General features: G+C 50.0%; 1 protein-coding gene across 13 annotated transcripts in view; it reads right to left on the bottom strand.

Moving 5' to 3' along the window:
- The window catches only part of ADGRB1 (adhesion G protein-coupled receptor B1), a 255238-nt gene extending 240796 nt beyond the window's left edge, over nucleotides 1–14442 (bottom strand). For 4 of the 13 annotated variants that reach the window (XM_068672759.1, XM_068672757.1, XM_068672760.1 and 1 more), the window contains exon 1: nucleotides 13766–14442. The gene's annotated coding sequence lies outside the window, so the exon portion shown is untranslated. The remainder of the gene's footprint in view (nucleotides 1–13765) is intronic. The other 9 variants (XM_068672769.1, XM_068672762.1, XM_068672768.1 and 6 more) reach the window with 5 other exon arrangements.
- Between the last annotated feature and the right edge of the window lie 32 nt (nucleotides 14443–14474).

Raw genomic sequence — 14474 nt, 5'->3', positions numbered from 1 at the left:
AGTGCTGTTGGGCAGCTCGGACCAGAGCTAAGCGTAAAGGCTCAATGACGAGTGGGGTGAAGGTCCCACTGGAAAACCCTTTGGGAGGAACACTACGTTCACTGGATCTTAGCTCCCATCATCCCAAGGAGGACGCTGGTTCCCCTTTCATTTAGACCCTGGCCCTATGTCAAGTTTCTCTTGTATGTTGTGCTCCATCCACCACCACCCAGGAGCTTCAAAATCAGGGCAGGGCATCTCTCTACTAGGTTTTCAGTCGTCACAGGGGCAATCTACCACTCCTGTTTTGCAGGAGAAAGATGACATTGATACCTTCTGGCCTTGCAAGTGTTGACTCTCTCTGTCTTTGTCTTCCCCTCTCTGATGTGTATAATTCTGCAAAGAGACCACTCAAATAAAATGGGGCCAAAGCTACAGCACCACTTACTGAGATGCTGTGAGTGATGATCAGGCTTTAAGTTAGGTCTGCTTCATCTTGCTGTCACTTTGTTCCTTCTCTTTCCTGCCATGGTCTCTCTCTCCTAACCTTTGTTCTCACTGCTGTTGAGACAAGAAGTTTCTTGGAAAAGTTAAAGAGCTTTCTTGGGGAAAAAAAAAAAAAAAAGAAAAAAAAAAGATTCTTCCCCATGATCTCCTCTAGGCTTTCTTTTTCTTCTTGAAATTTGCCATTGAATTTAGAGGCTGTATCCAAGTTACCTTAATATGACCAGACCCACACAAAAGCAGTAACCTCAGCTAACCTGTTGACCGCCTGCACCCTGCAACCACTTTGACCTGCACTTTTCCTCACAGACAATAGCCCTATCTTCCTATCCTGAATTGTGGTAGGTTGATAGAAAGCATTTTCATTGCCAGCCACCCAGGAATAGATCTGAGCCAGCTTCATCCCCTATAAACCTGCATTCTGCAGTCACAGATGTCATCCCTGTCATTTAGATCTACCTTAGTCTATCTGCTGGCTTGAAGCAAGCAGGAGAGGAATCAGAATCTGCCTGACACAGCAAATCTAGGGAGGAGAAAGGGGGAATCAATTTTTATAATACGTGTTTGGCACTACATAATAGATATAAGTCTAAATGCAAGCCATAAAGTTGGAGAGGCTTGTAAATTAAATCCATTCTGTCCCTTTTAACTAAAAAGTGACCTTACCATAGAATTAAATGTGTTTTTTATCCAGTGATCTATGGAGCTGTAAAAGTGGCTGATTGTTGCAGTGCGGTGTTATAGGACAGAGAGGAGCCCCCAGATAGGCATCTCCACACAGCTCAGCACATGTTCTGCTGCTTGCTTTACAATTAACACAGGCTCACTGTATGGGCAGAGGATTTTAATCTTCTCCCTGCTAGGAGAGGTGGCCACGTTCCTACTGAGAGCAGTCCCTGGCCATGCTTTTCCTCCAGGATATGTCCAGGCACCAAGTAGGAGAGCACTGCTGGAGAAGGGCAGCAAGAAATCAGGGTGAGTTCTGAAAAATCAGACCGTCTGCTCAAATGCAGGGCAGTTCTGTATCTTTGTCTTATCCTTGTTTAGTTTACAAGGCCCTAGCTACGCTGCAAGAGGGGGAGAGGATTAGAAAGTACCCTGGGGTTCAGCAAAATGCCATAGTGGTGGAGAAAAGGGGGGTGGGACGCCCTTGATTGTTCATGTAGGGATTCCATCCCCCTGTTCCAATAATAATACAGGAGAGTCTGAAATACAAAAGATTTGACATTGGATTCCAGCCCAGAGGACACAATTTAGGATGTTCCTGAATGCTTTTAAAAGGCCAGAAATTATCAGGCTTTGTCTCAAAAGAAAATATAGTTTCGAAGCCTCTGCTGGGTTACAGGTTGGCATTCATGCATGCAGGCTATCAGAGCCTGCAGGAGACCCAATGCTCCCAGGAACATAATCAACACAGGATTGAAGGCTGTTCGACTTCCAATCAGCACAGCAGCGAAGAAAATCACTTCCCCCATGCCACGGGTGAAACAGATGCTCAGGGAAGTCAGTGGTGTGTTTCCTCATCGCTACTGAGAAGTGCTGCAAAGGAGGAGCCAAGATCCTTCCCAGCTACCGAATGTCACTGAAGCTTGGGCAGAAAAGTGCTGCCAGGTCCCTCCCTCCCTCCTGTCTCTTCCATGTGTGCACGGGACTGGGGTTGTGCTGTGAGCCAGGAGCCTCCATCAAATGGCAGGAAGACTCAGGGACGCAGCCCAGCTGAGCCACCACCATTCTGGGGGCTCTTCTCAGATGCCACATGCCACTGTGCAACACATTGACCTCAGCTGATTGTAGGCCAAGCCTCTGAGAGTAAATCCATGCTGCTAGCAAGGATTGGCACACGCCAGGCTATCCTCAAAGTCCTGTTCTGAGACGTGGTTTGTGTGTACCGCCTGCCTCTCAGCCTGCTTGGTGATGCCAATAACTCCCTTCTCGTTCTGTTCTTTCTCTTTCACCTGGTCACCTCTTATTTTTTATCATTTGGCTTGACAGCAGCATTTTTGTCTGCAGCTATACTGTTAAACCGCACAGAGCCTGGCCACAGGAGCTGTCTGATGGTCATCCACACTACTGATCTGTTAGCAAAACAATGCCAGGTGCTATCCAGGGGACAGCACAAGCCAGGAATTATTGCTAATAAGCTGCATGAACAAGGCTAAGCTGCAGGTGGGGAGACAGAAAGAACTTAGTCCTGTGGCAACAACTTGCATGGTGCCGCTGGGCTGTAGAACAAGCCTTGGCGTGCATTGTTTATTAACATTAGATGTGATATTTCATTGATTGCACATCAGCAGGGATTCAGATCCCTGCACACCCTTGAGATTCTGCCACAGGAAAGAACTCACAAAGAGTTACCAAAAGGACAAGAAACCCTGAAGGTTCCCAGGTGAAAACTGCCTCTACTTAGGGAATAAGAAAGAAAGAGATCTTTAAAACATTGGTTGAACAGAGCACAACAATCCTCAGCCTCAGTCAGAGCTTCTCCTAGCTGCCATGGAGCTAACAACAACACCATATCCAACCAGGCTTCCTCAGCATTCCCCCACCTCTAATATTTACCACTGCCAGAACTTTTCTTCTTCAAGGGAAATAATACTTCATATTTTACCAATCCTCAGCCACTTTTGGAGTCTTTGATTGCCACTTTTATGGAAATCAAGGAGAATACCCACTACTCAGCACTGGTGGCAGAGCTGGTCTGGGCTGATATGCTCCACTCCCCATCTCTGAATGCCTGTCACACCAGGGCAAAAATGCCTGACTTTGTGCTGTTACCATTTCAAGATTATTTATAGTCAACATTTAGCAAGGTCCAAATACTGCAGCTGTAGAGAACCTGCAACAGATCACGTCAAGAACATCTGAAAGAGGAGACTCGCCAGTAAGAGTCCTTGACTCCAAAGGAAAATAATAATAATGATATTAATAATCAAAGCTTGGAAACTGCAGTTGGATTCCTACAAACAGAAATTTGGCTTTTAATATATCAGCTTTTGGTCAATCTGGAGTTCTCCCACCCTCACTACTTTTGCCACCATAATACCAGGAGGCACCATGGTTCAGGTGCCACTATACAAAGGAGGATCAACTTCCTCTATTTCGTGAACCACCAGTCCAAATATCCAAACATCCCTGAGACTGAAGAAAGGGCACAAATAAAGTCACAGTCAGGAGGTGCAACAGCTCTCTAGGAGTTTCATAGAGAGATGGTGCTGGGCTGGAAATGGAGCAAAATCAGAAGGCAACCTAATGCTTGCCTCATCTCTGTCAATGGATCACTTTCAGCTTAACTAAAGCCATGGACCAACTGGCTGCCTCAGTGCTCAAGAGCTCCACATTGGTCATAGTCATGATGGATATTGTACAACCCATGCTGACCAAGTGATGTGACCCTAGAAGAAGAGTTCAAGAAAAACTCAGAGACTACAGATAGCGTTGGCCAACAGTTTGTGAAGGAATAAAGCACAGTGACTTGAACTGATCTATCCTGTGGATTACCCAGGAATCAGCCAGGCCAGTTGCCACAAGAACAGAGAAAATAGGGCATAAGCAGAGGCTCAGTTGCCAGCATTTGATGAGGGGCTGGCAGTTGGACAGAACAATTACACCTCCAGAGTCACCTTCCAGCCCAGGAGCCAATTTGTAGAGCTGAACCCCATTCCAATTCCTCCTTCTCTGCCTGTCTGTGGGGTTGTGGCAATCAGACTGACACCACAGGAATGGACATGAGTGGCAAGATGCTGTACTGGTCCCTGAGTGGAAAGTGTGGTCCAGCAGCATCATTAATTCCCCACCCCATTTCTGGCATTTGCACTGGGGTGATTGATTTCCTTCCTCCCCCCCAAAATACAAATAACTTCCATGGGGAGATTATGCTGTCTGCTCTGTAATCAACAGCAACTTCAAAAGGGCTTAGAGCGAAAAGAAAACCTCCAAGGGCCAGCATTAAGTGGGAAACAAACACAGCGTTTGGGTTGTAATTTGAGGTGGGAGGCTGGGGTTTTAATAACCACATCGCTACAGCATGCTGTGCACCTTACAGCTCCTAAACTGCATTTGTGAGTAGAGGAAGTTGCAGGAAGACTTTTTTTTTTTTCAGCCCATGTGAAATGCTGAGCATCTGACACGACGTGTCTGGTTGTGCCTGGCAGCTGTATTTAGCACCAGCTCTCCTCTCACTTCCCAGCACTGTCACCTGCACGCAAGCACAGCCCGGTGACCAAACTCCAGCACGGGGAAAAGTCATGTCCTATTTAGATCCACACACCCTTCTGACAGATGACTTGGGCAAGGGAAGGGAGGCGAGAAAAATCACTGCCTTATCCCACATCCCCTCACCACACAGAATGGAAACCACTGCGGGCTCCTCTATGAACACATGGATGACCTATTCGAGATAGAAAGGAGAAAGGTTTTGCAGTTCCCTGAAGCTCTTCTTCTTTCATGCTTTGCTTTGTCTACAGTCTATTATGTGGGGACAAAGAAGGACCTTTTATGGGGAATTCCCAGAGCAACGGGGGAGCACAGTAGGGCTATCAGACCATGGACTCCCCTGGAGCTTGTCCTGCAATACAGCCTCCAGCACTTTTTTTCAGGACACCTTTTAATATCCTGCAGATCTTCTGCTCATCGTGCACAGGTCAAAGAACACTAGGGCTGAGCTAGACAGCTCCTGAGGACAACTGAATCCAATGGGATCATCAAACCCTGCAGCACTCATGTCCCATCTTCAGAGAAACACATAACCTTGGGGTTGAAAGGAACCTTTTGTCCAATCCCCATCCTTATCTTCCTCAGTATTGGTAGGGGACAAGGCTCTGGACTGAGATTATCCCACCTGGGGACTTGCTCTCAAAACCTCCTGTTCCAGTGGCATTTCCATGCCTGCAGGCATGGCCCATGTTGTCCAGATGGGTGCCTTAGGTACACCTACAACTACAACTCTCACGGCACAGGATCCTTATATTTTCATGCATCGTCCTTAGCTGGATCCCACAGCTTACTGGCATTTTGCTGGGATCTCTCTCTGCTTCCCCCTTGCCCTCCCAGCCTTGCTGCTCTTCTGACTGCCACCGTCTCTCCTGCTGGTAGCAGAATCATCTCCATCTGGAGAATCTGGAAGTCCCCACAGCATTGTTATCCCTATTAAGATTTCTAAAAACCCGGAGCTGGCAGGAGACAGAAAGTCACACAGGATGGAGAACGTTTTATGTTCTTCATATTGTTATTTTTTAAGCATTCGGAATATGCAGCAAACATTTATTGGCTACTTATTCCTTCAGAGCTGCTCTGCCCCAGTGAACAGCGCAGGGTGGGCAGTACATCAGACCCTTGACTAACCCTATCACAGCCAAACTTCTTCCCAAGCCTAAATGGTGCCAGGACAGTTCATTCCTGAACACTGGGGAGAGGTTCCCTGCCACTGCACATTTAACATCACCAGTCACCCAGCTGTGCAGGCTGCTAGGTTACTGAGATCCTTCTATCCTCCCATCCCTGATTTCTGCCACCAAAATCACAGGCTCTGCTGTAATTGCATCCACAGAGACACACTCTTGGGGCACATGCAAGAACCAAAGGCTCTCGCCATCACCTGCACACGGTGAGCTTGAGCCAACCAAAAAGCAAGATGCCCACCCTTGTCCCTTTCTTTGTATGCACAAAGATGAGGAGCTTTTTTGTCAGTAATTAACCCTTGCTTCAGCTCAATAGGGCTGATCAGACTGTAGAGCAACATCTGAGAAGCGGAGATTAACTCGCCGACCTCTTTACTACTTAAGGCATCAGTGCGGGTACTCAAAATCAGATTTCCCTTTCTTTACTGGCATTTGATTAAAACCTTTTCAAGAGTCCTTTCCAAATTCAAAATGCTTAAATCAGGTGATAGAGAAAACATCTGGGGGTCTGGGAAATGGCAACAGCGTGTATCTCAAGTGCAGTCAGAAGAAAAATTAAATCTAGAAAACGTGTGTAAGTGTGTGTGAGTTTGCATCTATGTGTGCACATGCACTAATGCAAGGCGTTGGTAGAGCTGACCAGAGCATGGACCTGCAGAGATAAGTAGCATGGCTCAAGAAGGGGGGAAAGTATTCTTCAACTTACAGCTGAGTCCAGAAATAGATTGTGAGAGAATCAATTTTTGCTGCATGCTGATTTATTTAAACCTTCCGCGGTGGCAAAGCCCTCTATAACAAAATATCTGATTACAGGACTATGACCATAAATCCCACACACCCTCCAGCAATGGCCAATGAATAACTGACTTGTTAAGGGAACGAACCCGCGCAATGAATAAATCTACCAACAGAGTTTTCAATACAAAAGACCCCATTGGGACAAATTTCCTTCTGAAGGTGTATCGACTTTCATTTGCAGGAACCAGCAGATATTTGTTTCAAGAAGAAGATAGTCATTGCTAGATTGCTGCTAAACAATATATGGTTTAAACCAGGCTCCTAACCCAGGCTTAATCTGTTTTTATATCAGCAGCCTGGACTATAGAGCTAAGCATTTTACAGGACAAAGTGTTAGCCAAGGTCTCCCGAAAAGCATGTTCTTGATCCAGGGGCACCCAGGAAGGGGACAGGAGACTCGCACACTTCCAAGCTCTCAGTCACAGGGAGGCATTAAGAAAATAAGAACTGAGAAAGGACAAGGAAACATGACTCAGGAGGAAGGTTTCAGGGGAGACATTCATTCACTCAAGACACAGGAATAATTAATGCCTGGTGCTTGGCGGATGTCTTTCATCTCACAATCCCAAAGGGAGGACATAAAGTTTGGCCAAGTCCATTCAAGCAGCTGGCACAGAGCCCCATTAAGGTCTGGGGAACAGCACCAGGTAAGGAAGAAATCAGGCACCCCCATTTTACAGGTGAAAATATTAAAGTACAGCGTGAGCACTGCCTAAATTAGCTGTGACCTGAACCTCTGGCCTGAGACCCACAGCTTGGCAGTGGGAGAGATCATCCTTGGCCCTTAGTGGGGATTGAACTACAGCATCTTTTAAAACCAAGTCACGGCATTTTGTGTTGGGTAGCCCAAATTTTCAGAGGTTTACGGAGCTGTAAGCTTAAATGATCAGCTGAGAGGCCCACAAGAAGACAGCAACACAGATGGGACAGAGGGAAAGTGTATGAGCTCAAGATCCATTCTAGCATGGAAATCATGATGGCCCCTGTCCCAAAAGCATTTAGAGAGAGAGCTATGCTAACTCTCAATGAATATGGAATAGGTTCGTCTGCCAGGAATGGGATAGTCCTAATATAGAACCATTTTGCAAACAGCAAGGACTTTGTTACGGGCCAGATGAGCTCAAAAAACAAGGAAATATCTCCATTTTGGAACCCCAGCCTGATAACAGGCAGGAGACAAGGTGAGCAGGGAGGTGGGAGTGTTGAAGTGGTAGGATGAGATATCACAAGGCCTGCCTCAGGCCAAAAGTAGATGTTCAGGAAAAGAGGTTGGCAATAATATATACTGCTACGTGCAAATGACATGCACAAAATGGTGTCCCAAATACGTGCAGGTTTCCTCCCTTCTTGTCTCAGGCCACATTGGTCTGGCAAGCAGCAGCTCTACCTGTAGTAAAACAACTCCTAAAAACTAAGATGCTCACTGGAAGGAGAATTTTGCATTTTGTGAATCTTTCTTCAGATATGTACTTCAACCTAACATAGGACATCACAGCAGATTTCAGCCATTTGTTTCATTTTTTACCCCCCAAAATATTCCAGAAAGCCCATATTTCCTTAGCAGGTCCCTGCTCTTTCTTCCTCCAGATGTCATTTTCTCTCCCCAAGTCCCCTTGTCCCAGGGATAAGGCACAGCACCATACATGACAAAGCTTGCAGTTTCAGCGGCTCATTTCTCATCAGCTGGCCACTCCTCGATCAATGCTTTATAGAGGGATATTTCAGGAAAAAAAAAATAATAAAAAATGCATAGGGAACAGGAGAAGGAAGGTAGGAAGCCATCCCTGGTTTAATTCTGATAGCATTGGTGGGGGGCGATCTGCTCCAACAAATTAAAATCAGCAAATCTCCTCTCATTTTCTCTGACAGAAGTAACCAATTTAAATTTTCATAAAGGGGGCAGTGATGTGTGTCTTTGCAAGACAGAGTCACCAATCTAGCAGCCCTCTGATTTAAAATATTATCTTCCCTTTCCTTTTTTATTTTTTTATCTTTTTCTCCTTCCCTGAGAGCCTCCTGGAGAAACACGACAGATTATCTCAGCATAATCAGACCAACACAAAACCATCTCTCTAAGGCACTGCAAGGAATTTCTAAGCTCGAGACATGGTGACGAGCAGACTTTCTGAAGGGACCTCATTTGCTGTCGACTTTCCTTTTTATTTTTATGTGGTTTGTAGCCTCATCACCCCACCAACCAAATTAAAGAGCCCACCAGCACACGGAGTGCATCTAGGAGAAAGGGAGATGCGCTCTCCACATGGGCTGGCTTGCCAGATTGCTCTCCAAGTGAGAATTTTGGCTTCCAGTTGGTCATTCTTTATGCTGGATCAAAACACAACCAATATTGGCTTGGTGATGGTGTGCTGCTGTGGAAGAGTGGCCTTTCGAGCAGTGGGAGGGTTGAGAAGGGTTATGAGGTAGATAGGACCACTTGTGCTGAGAGGCTGGAGGATGCTGAAGATTGGGATGATATTTTCTGGTGGGCCTGACCTGGAAAATTAAGGATTGCCACAGCTCCCTGATTTGGGGACTTAGAGAGATGGGTCCTGGGAGTTTGGGACCTGATGGGCCACGTGTGAAAAGAAAACTCAAGTGAAAAGGGACCCTGCCTCCCCAGCGCAGATGAGGTGCTAAAATTCTCTTTTCCTTGACAGAGGCACGGTTCAGAGGAAAGCAGGAGTTCCCTACCCCACTTTGGCTTAAAGAACTGTGCCCACAACCCTTTTATTCATGTGTTTCAGAGCCCAAAGCCCCCAGACCACCTGAATATCCAGATGGGCAAGCGATCCCCACCACCAAGTCATGCACTTCTTATCTGCTCTCACTCAGGCACAAGCATTCCCCAGCTGTCCTCTTCCAGTCCAGCACCTTCTGCAAAGGGGAAAACCGAGAAGATATGGGGAAGGAGCTGTGAGAAGGATGTGGGAGATGCACCAGGGACCTTTGCACTTCTCCTGCAGCCTCACCAAGCCTTTCTGATATGTGCTGCGACACCGAAAAAGACTCCTGCAAACCTCCAGGCCAGGTGCCAGCTCCCTTAGCTTCGAAGGCTTGCTCGGGGATGTGAATTTTCTCCGAGGGGAGGAGGCGAGGTAGTTACGGAGACAGCCTGTCATCCATCTTGAAGAAAATACTCCGCTCTCGTTGCACCCACCCGGGCGAGGTGGCAAGCAGGATCAGGCCCAGGGAAAGGCTTTGACTCATTTGTTTACCAGCGCAGGTTTCCTGGAGCTAATTAATGAGCAAAGCTGATAGCCTGCAACAGGTATCAATGGCAGGGGATTTCCTACGTGCAACACCAGCTCTGGAAGAAGGTGAATTGGGGTGTAGGATCACACTGCTCCCCCCTTCTCCCTCTCCAAAAAAGGGGGGGCAAAGAGAAGCACCTTGCAACCACGGGGACCCCCTCCATCACCTTCCTCCCCACCCGGAGCAATGACAAAGCCTGATCCCTGCTGGAAAACCCTCTGAGCAGTGCCCACACACCCTTCTCCTTGCTTGTAGGGACCAAGGGAGCATCCACAGGCTTGGGTCTGGGGGCTGCATCCCCCCTCCTGGGCACAGGGACGAGCTGCGGCTGTGCGCACAGCCAGGGAGAGCCTCGAGCAGCCTCTGCATTCACGGGGATGCTGCTGGGGAGGAGGGGAGAAGTGGTGGTGGGGAGCAAAATGCATGCACGGGAGGGTGGTGTGCATGGAAAAATAGAGATCGGGGTGGGGGGAGAGCAAAAAATGGCACAAGAAGATGTTTGCAGAGGGGATAAACCCCCCGGTGGGGTGAGAAGCAGCCCTGATTGCAACCCCCAGCAGCAGGTTGTTAGGTTTTTTTTTAATTTTTATTTTTAATTATTTTATTTTTTGGAGGGGTCGTGGTGCAAAAAAAAAAAAAAGAAGAGGAGGGGGGACACAGCTCCGGAGGTCTCTGCCGAGCATCCCTGCGCACCGGGGGCGGCGGGCGGCGATAGCCGGGCTGCGAGCGCCACCTCCCCGCCGCTCGCCGCAAGCCCCGGCCGCCCCCGGCAGCCCCCCCGCGGTGCTGAGAAACGGCCTGGGTTGAGGAGTAAGGGGCCAACAGGACCCTGAGATCCTTTTGCGATGCCCCTAGCCTTTTCTCAAGCTCTCCCGACCGAGCCGGATAGCCCCGATGCCATGGGGAGGGTGTAGGGGGCTACTGCAAAGTTTGGGGTGCTGGTAAAAGGGGATTTTTCTAGGGGGGGGCTGAGATGGAGGGTAAGGTTGTGTGTGTGTCCCCATCCTTTCTTTCCCCCCTAAACCCCTTCTGCATCCCTGCAGGGCTCTCTGAAGGGTGGCAGAGCAGGGGGGTGTGTGGGTGATGCCCCCACTCCAGGCTGCCTTTGGATGTTCCTCAGGGATTGGGGTTCGGGAGCCCCCCCCAGTACCATCACACACACACACAAGCTGACATATCCAGTGCACCTCTCCTGCCTCAGTTTCCCCCATCTAAGTGGAATAGGAGTGCAGATCCTTCATTGGCAGAAACCCACCCCGATTTGCATCCAGTCCTTCCCCAGTGCTGGAAAATTTGGGGTTGTGAGGCACAGGGAGTGGGAGGAGAGGGGCTTCAGACCCTACCCCTGTCCTCGGGGCTCTGCAATCCCATGCCAAGTACCACGGGAAGGGCCGGGAGCTCAGCTCCTTCCTTGCTCCAGCCTGGCCTTTCCCTTTGCCCCCCGCAGCAGAAGTTAAGGAGGGATGCTGCACCCCGAACCCTGCCAAAGCAGAGCAGAGCCTGGGGGTCCCCTGTCTGCCCCCCCCTGGGCTCCCCATTTCCCCTCTCCTGCAGCTGAGACCCAGCAGGATGGGATGTCCTGCCTGTCCCCAGCCCCTGCCTAGCTCAGCCCCATGGTCCCCTGGCAGCACAGCTTGGCTGAGCCCTGGTGCAATTCCTCAGCAGCCTCCCAGGGTAAAAAAAATCCTCCCTGCAACCTCCCTCCTCATCCTCACCAACATCTTGGGCCCGGTACCGGCTGTGGGCCCCAGGTTAATGAGTCATTAATTAATTCGGGACCCACTTAATATGCACGGGGAGTTGTTTGTTTCCTTTAGCAGCCGGGGCTTTGGACGAGATCCCAGCTCTGCGAAGCCTCCAGCCTCGTCTCCCAGCTGATAATAGATAACACAGATATTTCGGCACCAGCCAAAGCAGAGTCATCATCATTAATACACAGTCCTCCCTGCTACGCGGTGGAGGTCGCCAGTCAACTCCGAGTGCCCGGGGCTCATCCCTCCTGGCTTTCTTTAGGCTTTGCACCGCCAGGAGGGAACAAACCTGGAGAAAATCAACAGGTAAAGGGGCCAGGGATGTGCGCCCCAGACCCCCGGCACCTTCACGATTTGCTCTGGCTTTCCAGGCGGCGTGATTTTCGTGATTTTCGCAGGCAGGTTTTGGCATCTGTCAAAGTAGCTTCGCTCTTCCTTGCTCCCCCCCCCCCCTCTTTCCCTGTCCTGCTCCTCCTCCTCCTCCCTCAGCCATCAGCTGGCCCCGGAGCTCGCCAGCCCCAGCGGTGGAGCAGGATTGAGCCCAAAGCCCTGGGAAGCCCCGGCTTGAAAAGCTGGCGAGGGACGTGAAGGGGGGGGGGGAAGATCTTTTTGCCCTCCTCCTCTTTGACCTTGCCTTGATATTTCCCCCCACCGCTACCACCTCCTCGCCGTGCAAATGATTCACAGGGGTTGTTTCCTCTGCCAGGGCAGGAGCGGGGATGCGAGCATGAGTCACGGAGCTGGAGGTACCTGGCAGAGTTGATTTGCAGCCCGTGCCTCCGATTGCCAGGGAGCGATGCTCCCTCTCAGCCAGGAGCAGGACACAACCAGGCTGAAAAGTCCCTTGGAACCCCTCACCCTGCCATCTGCTCCCCCCGTGCCCCGTTTTCCTTCCAGCCTCGGCAGAGGCATGGCTGAAATACCTCCCTGCGAAAAGTCTGAGGCTGCATCAACAGCCACCCTCCATCAGCGAATGTCAGGCCGTGAAAGGGAAGGGGGCGGTGGGGGAAGAGGGAGAGACAAATTTTGCGATTCATTCCCACACAGGGTGATTCAGAACAAGATGCTTTGTAATTACGCATCCCTGATGGAGACTCCTTCTCTCTCTCCCACCCCCCCCCCTCCCAACAACCCCATCCCCATAGGAAAGGGGAAGCTGTGCCTGGGTGTTGACATCCCCCAGGAGCCCCGGAGCATCCTATGTGTGTGTCTGTGCGATGCTCTCGTCTCTACATAGGCTAAAGGCTAATTTTCTCCTACGGTGTGAAGCAAAGTGCAGATAAACAGCATTAATGTGTGTGTGGGGGGGGGGAGAGAAGCTCGTTGCCTCCCCAGCCATCGCCTCCAGCCCTGGGAAGGTTTTGTGAGCGGCAAAGCAAGCAAGGAAGGATCCCCCCAAAACTCCCCAAGGGAGAAAAGGAAAGCAAGGAGCCGGGATGGGGGCAGGATTCGTGCCCAGGGCAAGCAGCTGCCTTTCCCTTTGAGACTTTTTTTTTTTTGCCAGCCTTGCGGGCTGAGGAGTCCCGGACCCCAAAGCTGCCCGCGAAGGCACCGCGGTTTCGCAGCACTTCGCAGCTCAACCCCGGCTCCCTCTGCAGCTCTCCACCGCTATCCCCTGCACCCCTTCCCCTGCCTGCCTGCCTCCTTCTCCCCAAGCAACAACCCAGTCCCCAGCTTGTTTCCCCCCAGGGCACGAAGGCGTTTCTCCCCCCCCCCAGCCCTCTCAACACCCCGCATCCTGCAGGCACCGATATTTTCCACCGCCGCCCGATGCTTGCCCGCAGGACCCGCATGCACGAAAGTTAAAACTTCCCGTGGCAGGGAGCGATTGTGCTCCATCAGTCCAAATTGCCGGGCGGGCAGGGAAAGAAGGGGGGGGGGGAGGGCGAAAACCTCCTGCCGGGTGCTGTTTCCAGGGGTAAAAAGCAGAGCAGCCCACCGCTGCCCACCCCCAGGGATGGGGAGACCCCCGGTGCCCGATGCAAGGCGCATCCCAGAGAAGTCGCGTCCCCCCCCCCCGTCCCCGTCCCCGTCCCTCCCTGCCAAGGGAGAAGGAAGGGCAGCCGGGGGGGGGGTGTCCCTTACCTTGTGGAGCTCCCCAGGTTTTATATCCTCCTTCTTCCCTTTGTCAAATTCCAAATGGAAAGCAGCAACATATCCAGGGGTAACCAGACCAACATTGGGCAGCGCGTGAAGTCCAAAAGGCAGAGCTCGCTCTCCCTCCGCTCCCTCCACTCTTGCCTCTACGTATATCTATACATACACACTTAGACGTAGCTGTGTGTATACCGAAGAGAGACGGGGGGGGGAAAAAAAAATACCCTAAAAGAAATGGGGGTGGGGAGGGAAAGGAAGGAAGAACCTTTGGTGTCTCTGCAGACAGGCAGGTGGAAGAGAAAAGCTGAAAATAATTAAGCCGTTTTTTGAGGAATCCTTAGGAGAGGGGAAAAACGCAGTTGAAAGCCAGTAAATCATTAGATCCAAGCAGACAATCAAGTCTTCTTCTTCTTCCTCCCCCCCTCCAAAAAAAAAAAAAATATACAGCAGGGTTCAGAGTAGCTTTCCCAGCAGCGGAGAGAGAGAATGGTCTTCTGCAGAAAGATATGTTTGTTTAAAATCCACTCGTCTGCTTTTCTTGCTTTCTCTCTCTTCTCCCCCCACTTTTTTTTTTTTTTTCTTCTTCTTTTTTTTTAAAATTCTGCTTCTGAATCTCTCTCTGTGAAACTAGATCCAGTCTTTGTAGCCAGGGGCTGCATTAAGGATTACATCAGGCTTTTATAAGCTTTCCAGATCA

The sequence above is a fragment of the Anas acuta genome, chromosome 2 (assembly GCF_963932015.1).
Source record: "Anas acuta chromosome 2, bAnaAcu1.1, whole genome shotgun sequence".
NCBI lineage: Eukaryota > Metazoa > Chordata > Aves > Anseriformes > Anatidae > Anas > Anas acuta.
Note: the sequence above shows the minus strand (reverse complement) of the source record. Positions and strands in the feature narration are given on the sequence as shown.